Genomic DNA, 10,635 nt, shown 5'->3' on the forward strand with positions numbered 1-10,635 from the left:
TGATTGTCATTTTAAAACACTGCAGCACAGCACACGGTGACACAATGAAATGAGTCCTCTGCATTTATCCCATCACCCTTGGTGAGCAGTGTGCAGCCATGACAGGCGCCCGAGGAGCAGTGTGTGGGGACAGTGCTTTGCTCAGTGGCACCTCGGGATTCGAACCGGCAACCTTCTGATAACGGGGCTGCTTCCTTACCAGCAGGGTCATGTTCCATTATGGAATGATGTCTCAAACAATTTAATACCAACCCTGCTCTGACACTATTGCACACTCCCTCTACCCTCGTTATCAGAATCCCGAACCGCCAAGGTGCCACTGAGGTGCCACTGAGCAAAGCACCGTCCCCACACACTGCTCCCCGGGCGCCTGTCATGGCTGCTCAGTGCTCACCAAGTGTGATGGATTAAAAGCAGAGGACACGTTTTGTTGTGTCACCATGTGCTGTGCTGCAGTGTTTCACAATGACAATCATTTCACTTCAAGGGGGTCCCTTTCTGCTTCCAAAGGTTTCTCCCTTTTATTCTCCTCATGGGGAGTGTTGGCCAAATGGTTAACACGACGGGTTCGAGTCAATTCGAGTCAGCTGGCACTGAGTCAATGTTCCCCACAAAAAAAACTTTTCTTTGTGTCACCGTGTGCTGTGTATCACAATGACAATCACTTCACTCTCACTTTCACAAGTTTTTCCTTGTGTGCAGAAGTGTGGTTTACCAACGTTAGGGCCTGCCAGAGCCCATTGAGACACTGCTTGCAATTTTGGGCAAAATAAGAAATAAATGTTGCTGTTGTTAAGGGTTACAGCTATTCAGGAGCCTTAAACATTTGCCTGAAGTTATTTTAAATCAGCTTAAATCTTGCAGTGAAAGATGAACAAAAGATGAGTCTTTGTTGAGTACAGTTCTGATGGCACATGGAAAATCTCTCTGAATTGTGTTACATGGAGGAATATGCTCTGGTAAAGTTTACCAGAGGGTAACAGACTGAGGAAGGATTAGGCACTACCTCATACTACATTGGGTGGTGTAGATGGTTTGGAGATATATGAGGTAAAGACAAATATTGAAGAAAATTAAATTGTACCTTTACAATGAATAAGACACATCAAGTGGCAAGGAAAAACTCCCAGGCTGATGGACGGGACAGAAATCCAGATTGTAAGATCCCACTACTGTCTGCAGGTGGCGTTCCTTCACTGCCACTTCTCCAGAAAGACCAACAAAGGCATGTCTCACCAAAGAGGAAATCATCTGCTCTGTTTCTAAAAGGAAACAATCAATGTGTTTTTTAACAGACATGGGTTTGTTTTTTCTCTTTTTTCTGTGTTTGGAATTTACTAATATCCTTTTGATTTTGCATTTTTTTACAAGAGATACATTCTAAGAAGGAAGCTGTTCATAGTGATGTGGTTGTAGCCTAGTGGGTAACACACTTGCCTATGAACCAGAAGACCCGGGTTCAAATCCAACTTACTACCATTGTGTCCATGAGCAAGACACTTAACCCTGAGCTGCCCCAGGGGGGACTGTCCCTGTAACTACTGATTGTAAGTCCCTCTGGATAAGTGACGTGAATGGCTGTAGTAGTATGTCATAGCCTCAGCTTGTTTCTTCTTTTTCAGATATTAAGATCCCATAGTTACATGACTTCCCTTCTTTTAGACAACTGAAGGAAAAAAACATTGCCAATGTCCTGTTGAGAAGGCTTTTATGGGGACTGCAATGCTTCATGTCTTTTTCTCTGTTTATGAAGTGCTATGTTTGTATGCTTTATAGAAATATGGATTTTTTTCTTGTGATATCTTGACTGGTTATTGTTGCATGAGGATTGTTAGGAAAATGAAAACCTATATTTATATATATAGTGATCAACTGCAAGCAGACACACTGCATGTCCACAAAGTTGGGTATTGCTGTTGTTTAGTCTTCTCAATTCCACCATGCCTATTTGTAAAAGCTGTCATCATGAAAACAAGACAGCACAGCAGACAGTTCAACTATATTGTGTATAGTATATTGTCAGCATTACATTTTGAGTGTTTTTTTGCAACAGTTACATTTCAGCAGACAGTTAAGCTGCAAATCGTAAGGTATGTAGACCCTAATGCTTTCAAGATAAATGAATAGAGAAACAGGTTGACAGACAGATGGATAACCTGATAAACCAACAAAAATTACAGTTGATAACACGTAGGTATAACCTTTTCTCATAGGTACTAACTACTGCGCCTCAGGAACATCTCACAGGATCTGTTGTTTTAAAGATTTCTCTGGCCATCATCAAGCATCACAGTTTGCACTGAGATCCCCCGCACAATTTTCCTTAGTGTCTGAAAGTAAATGGTTATTTGTTGCCTCAAGGCAACTTCTCCAAACTTACAATGTGTTGTGATAGAATTCTAACTTGAATACTAATCTGCAAAAAAAAGGAATGGCACATTCGCACAGATTCACACGCATGGATACAATTTTATAGACTAGGGAATAAGAATTACAGATTAATGATGCGACAAGGAAGCGATACAAGAGGCTGACATTTGAATGCTCACAACAGCAGCACACAATCAGGCTAACAAGTTACACAACAAAACTCTGGTGCAAATCATGGCGCCAGAGAGCCCCCCCTGCAGTCCCTGACAATTATATTATATTTGCTGTTTTGCAAAAAATATAGACCAGATTGCTCTCTGTCAATTAAATCAGATGCACAACAGTTCAGCTTCCAGTAGAATACCACCGGAATCAGTTTTGTAAATGATATACACAGATTTCCTGTGTGGTACTGCAGGCCACTGTGTTTGATAAATCCCCTGCATGGCTTGTGAGGCACTGACACCTTCAGAGTCAGTTTTCAATGGCAGCATACACACTGACTATGGATTATGTTTCAAATCTCATCAGCATTTTTACACACACACAGGTAAGGTACATATTTGGCTTAGAAAGAATGTTAAAGCAGTGATAGACAAAAGGTGCATTTGTTCTGCACCCTATATTTGTCTAGACTTGTTGATGCAATCCTACCATTCAATACAAATGAAAAAAAACTTGTTTACCACTTCCTATTTTAACTGGATTTTTAGTGGAAGTGGTAAACAAGCACAGCACTCTATACTTTCATTTGAATTGAATTGTGGGATTGCATCAACAAATCAACAAGATTGCATTTGAGAAATGTTTAAGGTTATATAATCTTCCCTTTAGCATTTAGTTAGATAAAAAATGGACCACTGCAGTGCACTTCTGATATCACTGCATAGAAGAACTGCAGCAACAAGCACTTGTTAAGCTCACATTCACCCCCATTATTGTGAAATGGCCTCACTTTTTGACTTTTTACTGTGGTTTTATGAACAAAGCATTTAAGGCAGTGGCTCAGAACTTTGAGCCACTGCCTTTTTAGAAATGCCCTCTGTCTCGTTCTGTCTCTTTTTCTTTCTATAATGCTTTGAGGCAGTGGTTGGCCTAGCGGGTAAGAAAAGACCTATAATCAGAAGGTTTCTGGTTTGAATCCCAGGTGCCATTGAGTAAAGTATCCATCCCCACACACTGCTCCCCAGGCAACTTTCATGGCTGCCCACTGCTCCCTCAGGGCATGGATTAAATGCAGAGACAACATTTCACTGTGTGCACTTGGTGCTGTGCTGTGGTGTGTCAAATTTTGACAACTAATAACTTTCACTTGTACAAATTTCACATCAAATATATACATACAGAGCATTTGTATTCACAGTGCAGCACTGATGCTTCACATCCAACCTGATGGAGTTTAAGAGGTGCTGCAAAGAGAAATGGACCAAACTGGCCATCAAATTTAAAAAGGCAGCTCAAGACCTTCCTCTATAAAGAATATTTAGATTAACTTGTAACTTTCTTATTGTCTAACTTGTGTACAGAATCTACAACAGAGTGAATAAAAAGGTTGTATTCATAGTTGGGGGTCCTAATGAAGCAGAACTGATCACTTCATCAATGGTAACTTGAAAGCACGTTGTAATTCGCTCTGGATAAGGGCATCTGCCAAATGCCATAAATGTAAATGTAAAAAAATGCTGATGCTGTAATTGCTGCCAAAGGTGCATCAACAAAGTAATGAGCAAAGGCTGTGTTAATACTTATGTACATGTGATTTCACAGTTTTTTTTTATTTTAATAAATTTACCAAAACCTCAAGTAAACTTTTTTTTAAAAAAAGGGAAAAATCCATTTTGGAATAAGGCTGTAACAAAACAAATGTTACATGCACTGTATTTTTATTCAACCAGTTGGGGCCACATGCCCTTTTTGCTTTTATGTAAATAAAATTACTTTGCCTTGCTCTTGCATCCCCTCCTCCTTATGCAATGTGATGTGGGTGTTGCAGTCTTGATTGAAATTGATTATCTAATGGCGCTTTCTGGGTTTGAGGTCATGGAAAGCTATATTTATGTATCTTCTGAGGTCTAATTAAATAGATTATCAGTGCAAACTTTCTGGTATACACAAATATTGCCCATGTGCTGTATCTCATATAGCTCAGTGTAAATTCTATACAGTATTATTTCACTGTTTTTCACTGCAACATTGTTCCCCATAAATCCATGAATTGGTTCCAATTTAGCAAAATAGATTTTAAACAAAAACTGGGATGCTAAATTTATGCAAACTACATGGCACAGCATTGCTTTTAAACTGGTTAGTGCAGGCACAGATGAAGGGAAATTCTATGTCAGTGTTTTTGCTGTTCTCAAGTATTTTTTATAGATGATTATAAGGTGTTATCCACAATGCATAATGTGCCAGGATGTGTTTCTCTAGAGTATTTTGCAGAAATATAATGGAACATGTTGTTGAAACATATTTATCTTCTTTTACTTTTAATGGAGCTGATTGAAACGGGTATTACGTAGATACACTACGTTTATCAGACCCAGACAAGGAACCATTCAAATGTTAGTCTAGGCCTCCATTAAAGAGACCCTGTCATTATACATGCGTAAGGTTTAAATATACCACGTTCTCATCTAGCATGGGCATGTTCCACCTCTCTTCAGTCTCTCAGACAACTGCATTTGAAATAATCATTTACTACCATTTAAAAACACATTAAACAGACAGTGCAATCAATATAACCATGCCATGCAGTGGTTACATTAATTGATTGTTTTTTATTTATCTTTTCATGGCACAGTTATTCAGATTAATGCATCATGTCTCTTATTTACACTCTCTAAAGCTCTTGCCAGATTAACATAATAATGGAGGAAAAATTAATAATAATAATAATAAATAATTGAAGTGTATTTCCTGCATTTCTATGCATTAAATACCCTGAACCTTTAATCACATGACTGTTGCTTTATTTGGAAAATTATCGTTGTATTTAAGTAGAATTTATTTAAACAAGTACAAATCAGTACAAAACTAAACCTTTATTTAACAAAAAAATCAACTGTAGATAGATGCATAAAATTAGTACTAATTTTAGAAATTAAGGTATTTTTGTTCAGGCAACTTCTGCTTACTTAATGTGTGTATTTTGTAATTCATCTGAAATTTGTGACTGTCTTGTGACTTAAAGGGAACAAAAACTTCAGAATGTCATTCTGAACCTATAAACTTGTGACATCCTAGATGTAGAAATAAAACTAGGACTGAATGTCAAATCAGATTAAAGGGAAAATCAGTCAAATGAGCATCTCCAACCATTCACATTGGAACCTTTATGGTGGTACAAGAGACTTTTCAACAGCTTCAATCGACTGACAATCTGCAGACCGACCTCTGCTGCCATGTTAAGTGCTTTTTATTTATGTACAATCAACATATGTTTTAATTATGATCAACATATGAGCTATGATGAATAAAAGAGGTTTTTTTTGTCTTGACAAAAAGGAAAACCATTATGCAACTAACACCAAGCATGTGCCACACACATGTCGCTTTGAGCTGAGAAAAGAGGATTTGGTCAAACGGAATGGAAAAAAGGCAAAGAATCCACAGACTTCACTTGTGCAGACGGAGGATGCTATTGACCTTGTCACTCTACCAGAAATCCCATTCACTTCTCAAAATACACACGTCCTTCCTCTTACATCGGCTCTGCTCTCAAGCAAGACAATGCTCTTTTATTTTCTCTCATGCTTCATGGAGAAAAACTTTTTTACTGTCTTTCCTATGGCACACAAAAAAGAACAAGTCTTCCAAGGCACAGTCATCTGCACCGCACACCACAGCACTTGTTTACTGGCAGTGCAAGTCAACATATCTCCTTAATCAGTCAGATGTGTGTTTCGATGTGTGCTGGAATGAACAAGAGGAAATGGTTACATTTGTCATGGTTGGTGCCTTACTCATGTTTTTATTGTTGGTTTAGGATATGATAAAAGGTGGGGGTTAGATAAAAAAAATCTTCTGACCACTCCAAGTCCAAACAGAACTTCCAGTCAACTCAACCACATTATATCAACAAACATTTAGAGGTCATGCACTGAAAATTTCTCCTGTCCTCCTTTTGTCCATGGTAGTAACTGATATTTTACAGATGTCAAATGCGTATTGAGAAATAAGTTTTTGTATGAAAAACTTTTTTTCCACAAATCCACATCCTGCTCCAAGCTGAATGAAAGCATTAAACTCCCCTCAGCCTCACCCTAGAAAAACTTCATTTGGCCCCACAGTTCTGCCTGTTGGTTTACCCACCCAAATTGGTATTTGCGCTGACTGACGTAATTGCACGTTTGGTTGGCAAATCAAGAAGTGTGGCAGAACTTGGTCTGTAAAAGCTGCCCACAAACTATAGCCTTGAGCGATCTTTTAATATCCCAGGCTGACACCATCATTTTCAATGAGTCATAACAACATTGTAGCTCTGCTGGGACCAACATCATTGAAAATATGAAATGATGAGAGATTAAATAAATTAACAATTACATTTAATTGCATCTATATTACCTTCTCTGCAATCACCCTACATTTCCTTTAAATACAGCACCATTGGTTACATGGATTCGGAAGCACATTACTCTGGCAACCACTGCTACCCAGTGACAATGAACTGTACAAGAATCGGATCAACTAAAAAGCACCCACTCAGTCTAAAAACAAAATCCACTGGCAGTTCTCAGAAACTCTTACGATGTTCCACTGTCTGCTAGTAGTGCCAGAAATTTGCAGACAGTGTGGGATAGAGAGGAGAAACAGAGAGGGGCTGTTCATGGTGCTAACTTCAGTGCAAATACCTTTGTACAGTGAACACACTGCTGTGTATTATTGCTTGCTGTAGTTTTGCATTTCAAATGACTAATTTAGAACCTATTTCATATGACATAACATACATAACCGTTTAATCTTAGATGCATTTACAGTTTATTCATTTAGTTATAGTTACAATATGCACCTAAGGAATACCACTGTATTTATCACATATTATATCAATTCACAAATGCATTACATTTTACCCTCAGCTGTAACGCATTTGCTCTTTAAAGAACACCATTCCACGCTCAGAGTTTTGACAAGTGACACGAACTCTATGTCTGACCATAAAATCTTTTTTCCCCTTAGAATTTGTTTTCCACTTTGGACAACTTTCAGGATGCAGAAGTCTGCAGAATGTCTGCCAGAATTCACAGCCTCCCCCGCTGAAATGTACACATGCCTTCATTGTGGGTGTATAATAAATGCAGGGACAGAACACGTGGAAGGAAATGGGGTACAGTGGTGCTGCAGAGCCCTTCCCTATCCCTTGTGAGGTATTTTTGCTTTGAGAGAGAACTGACTGCACAGCAGGCCCACGAGGAGCGATCAGATCTGTATCTTCCCCACCTCCACATCCCACTTTTACATCTTGAAATGATTTGGGTTTTAGTAAAAACATGCATATGCTGTATTCAGGATACAGCTGAGGCTCTTGCATGGCCTTGTCCACCTATGTGCATGATAAATGATTGTTCTGAACTGAGACCACGTGGCAATTTCCTATTTGTGTACAGTCCATACCAATCAGTCTTAATGACCAGCTTTTTGTTCAGACAGTTTCTTTGCAGGTCTGACTGTGTGCTGTCACACATTCTTGACTGACTTTAGTCCTGAAACAGGAGTGTGTGGGAGATGAAGGTCTTGATTTATTAAATGTATTGTTTGTTTTCTGTGCTATCAGCCTTGTGTTAAGCGCCATGTTTATATGCTGTTCAGTGTATTTCATGATGCAATGCATTGCTGATAAAATTAGACATGTTATTGTGGATACCATATGGTATTCCTCTAAAATCTTTCATACATTTCCTCTTTAATAGTTATCAAGATATTCAGATGATGTTTTTAACTCAGCAAGTTTCACTTCCTCTGAACAAATTGTGCAATTTCACCAATAGACTTCTTTCAACTTTATGTACAGCTTGAATGTAATTAACCATTATACAGTATGTAACTGATCAAGGCGTGTAAAGCATTCAACTATTTTGCCTGATAAGATGCATTTGGTAATCACTTTGACATCACATTACATTTTCTTCATCATATTACAGCACTTTATTTTCTCTTAGCAAAGTTATGAGTTTGTTAGATAAAACAGTGAAGCCAAAGACATGAATCCATCTAACAGACCATTTTATGTTAAGTTACAATCAATTGGTACAGCAGAAACCGTAGAATGCCCAGAGACTGAACACAATTTCCATGGTAGAAATGACTTCAGGAAAAAGACAGCATGCACAGCATAAGTGCATATTTTAAGTTAATCTTGAGTGGATGAAGAAAGATGTCTGTGTAATTGATGGTCCAGGAAATATACACTCCACCCTGTTATGAAGCTGCTACTTTGCTGCAGTGACAGTTCTGCTTAAGACCAGTGCCAGTCTTCAGTGGACACTCATCAGAGTCACCCTTCTGGTCTAGGCCACAGAAAATCACACACAGCTGCCTGACTCGGCCTGAAAATAATATTTCTAAGGGGTTTTATTTGTTTTTCCAGCAGAAAGGAAATCTAAGCTGTGAAATTACACATAAGGAAATGCACATATGAGCAAAGGCTGAAAATGTGATGAAAACAGAGTTTAGACTTTTTAAAAGTAGCCACCAATGACAAATATCACTTCTGGCATTGTTCATCATGAAGTATCAACCTGGGGTTTATTTCCAAATCTTGGAGTTCTCACATATGGTGACCACTTTTGGCTTCTTTTTTTTGTCTCTTCCCTCTCCCACATACGCTCCAGGGGAATCTGCAGGGAAACCTCAGACCAGCCCTTTCAGTTTACACAGAGTAAATTTTTTGCCCCATGTACAGTGCATCCGGAAAGTATTCAAAGTGCATCCACATTTTCCACATTTTGTTATGTTACAGCCTCATACCAAAATGGATTAAATGCATTTTCCTTAGAATTTTACACACAACATCCCATAATGTCAATGTGAAAAAGTTTACTTGATGTTTTGGTAAATTTATTACAAAATAAAAAACTGAAAAATCAGGTTGCTCAATACTTTGTTGACAGCCTCAAGTGTTTTTGAATATGATGCCACAAGCTTGGCACAACCATCCTTGGGAAGTTTTGCCCATTCTTCTTTGCAGCACCTCTCAAGCTCCATCACAGCCATTTGTGGATCTCTCCAGAGATGTTCAATCAGAGTCAAGTCTGGGCTCAGGCTGGGACATTCAAGGACATTAACAGAGTTGTCCTGAGGCCACTCCTTTGATATATTAGTTGTGTGCTTAGGGTTGCTGTCCTGCCGAGAGATGAACTGTCACTCTAAATTCAAGAGCACTCTGGAGCAGGTTTTAATCCAGGATGTCTCTGTATATTCCTGCAGTCATCTTTCCCTTTATCCTGACTGGTCTCCCAGAATCAGAATGTGTTTATTGGCCAAGTATTTGCAAGCACATAAAAGAAATTAGATTCCGGTAGATGGTGTCTCTCAAGTACAGAGTAGAAGAAAACAACAACAATGTGTAAGGATGTGTGTTATTTGAACAAGTTGTAGAATATGTTTATACTTTTTTATAAATATATATACTGAATATATGTATGAATGTACATAGGTCTATAAGTGTGTATAGCTTAACAATGTGCAGTACAATAAATAGACAAAAAATCTCAATCTTATAAACAGAGTGTACCTAAAGAGCAGTGCAATGAGAAACATCCCCACAGCATGATGTTGCCACCACCATGCTTCACTGTAAAGTGAAGTGATTGTCACGTGTGATACACAGCAGCACAGCACATGGTGCACACAGTGAAATGTGTCCTCTGCATTTAACCCGTGGGATGGTGTTGGCCTGGTGATGAGTGGTGCCTGATTTCCTCCAAATATGAAGTCTGGCATTCATACCATTTTTTTTTTTTTTTTTTTTTTTTTCTCATGGTGTGAGAGTCTGTCTGGCCACTCTACCATACAGGTCTGATTGGTGGATTGGTGCAGAGATGGTTGTCATTCTAGAAGATTCTCATCTGTCCATAGAGGACCTCTGGAGCTCTGATAGAGTGACTGTCAGGTTCTCCCCTGATTGCTCAGTTTAGGTGGCTGGCTAGCTCTAGGAAGAGTCCTGGTGTTTTTTTTTTTCAAAATTTGCCAAAATCTCAAGTAAACTTTTTCACGTTGTCATTGTGGGGGGGTTGTGTGTAGAATTCTGAGGACAAACATGCATTTAAT

Source organism: Denticeps clupeoides, chromosome 5 (genome assembly GCF_900700375.1).
Source record: "Denticeps clupeoides chromosome 5, fDenClu1.1, whole genome shotgun sequence".
In the NCBI taxonomy this organism is placed as follows: Eukaryota; Metazoa; Chordata; class Actinopteri; order Clupeiformes; family Denticipitidae; genus Denticeps; species Denticeps clupeoides.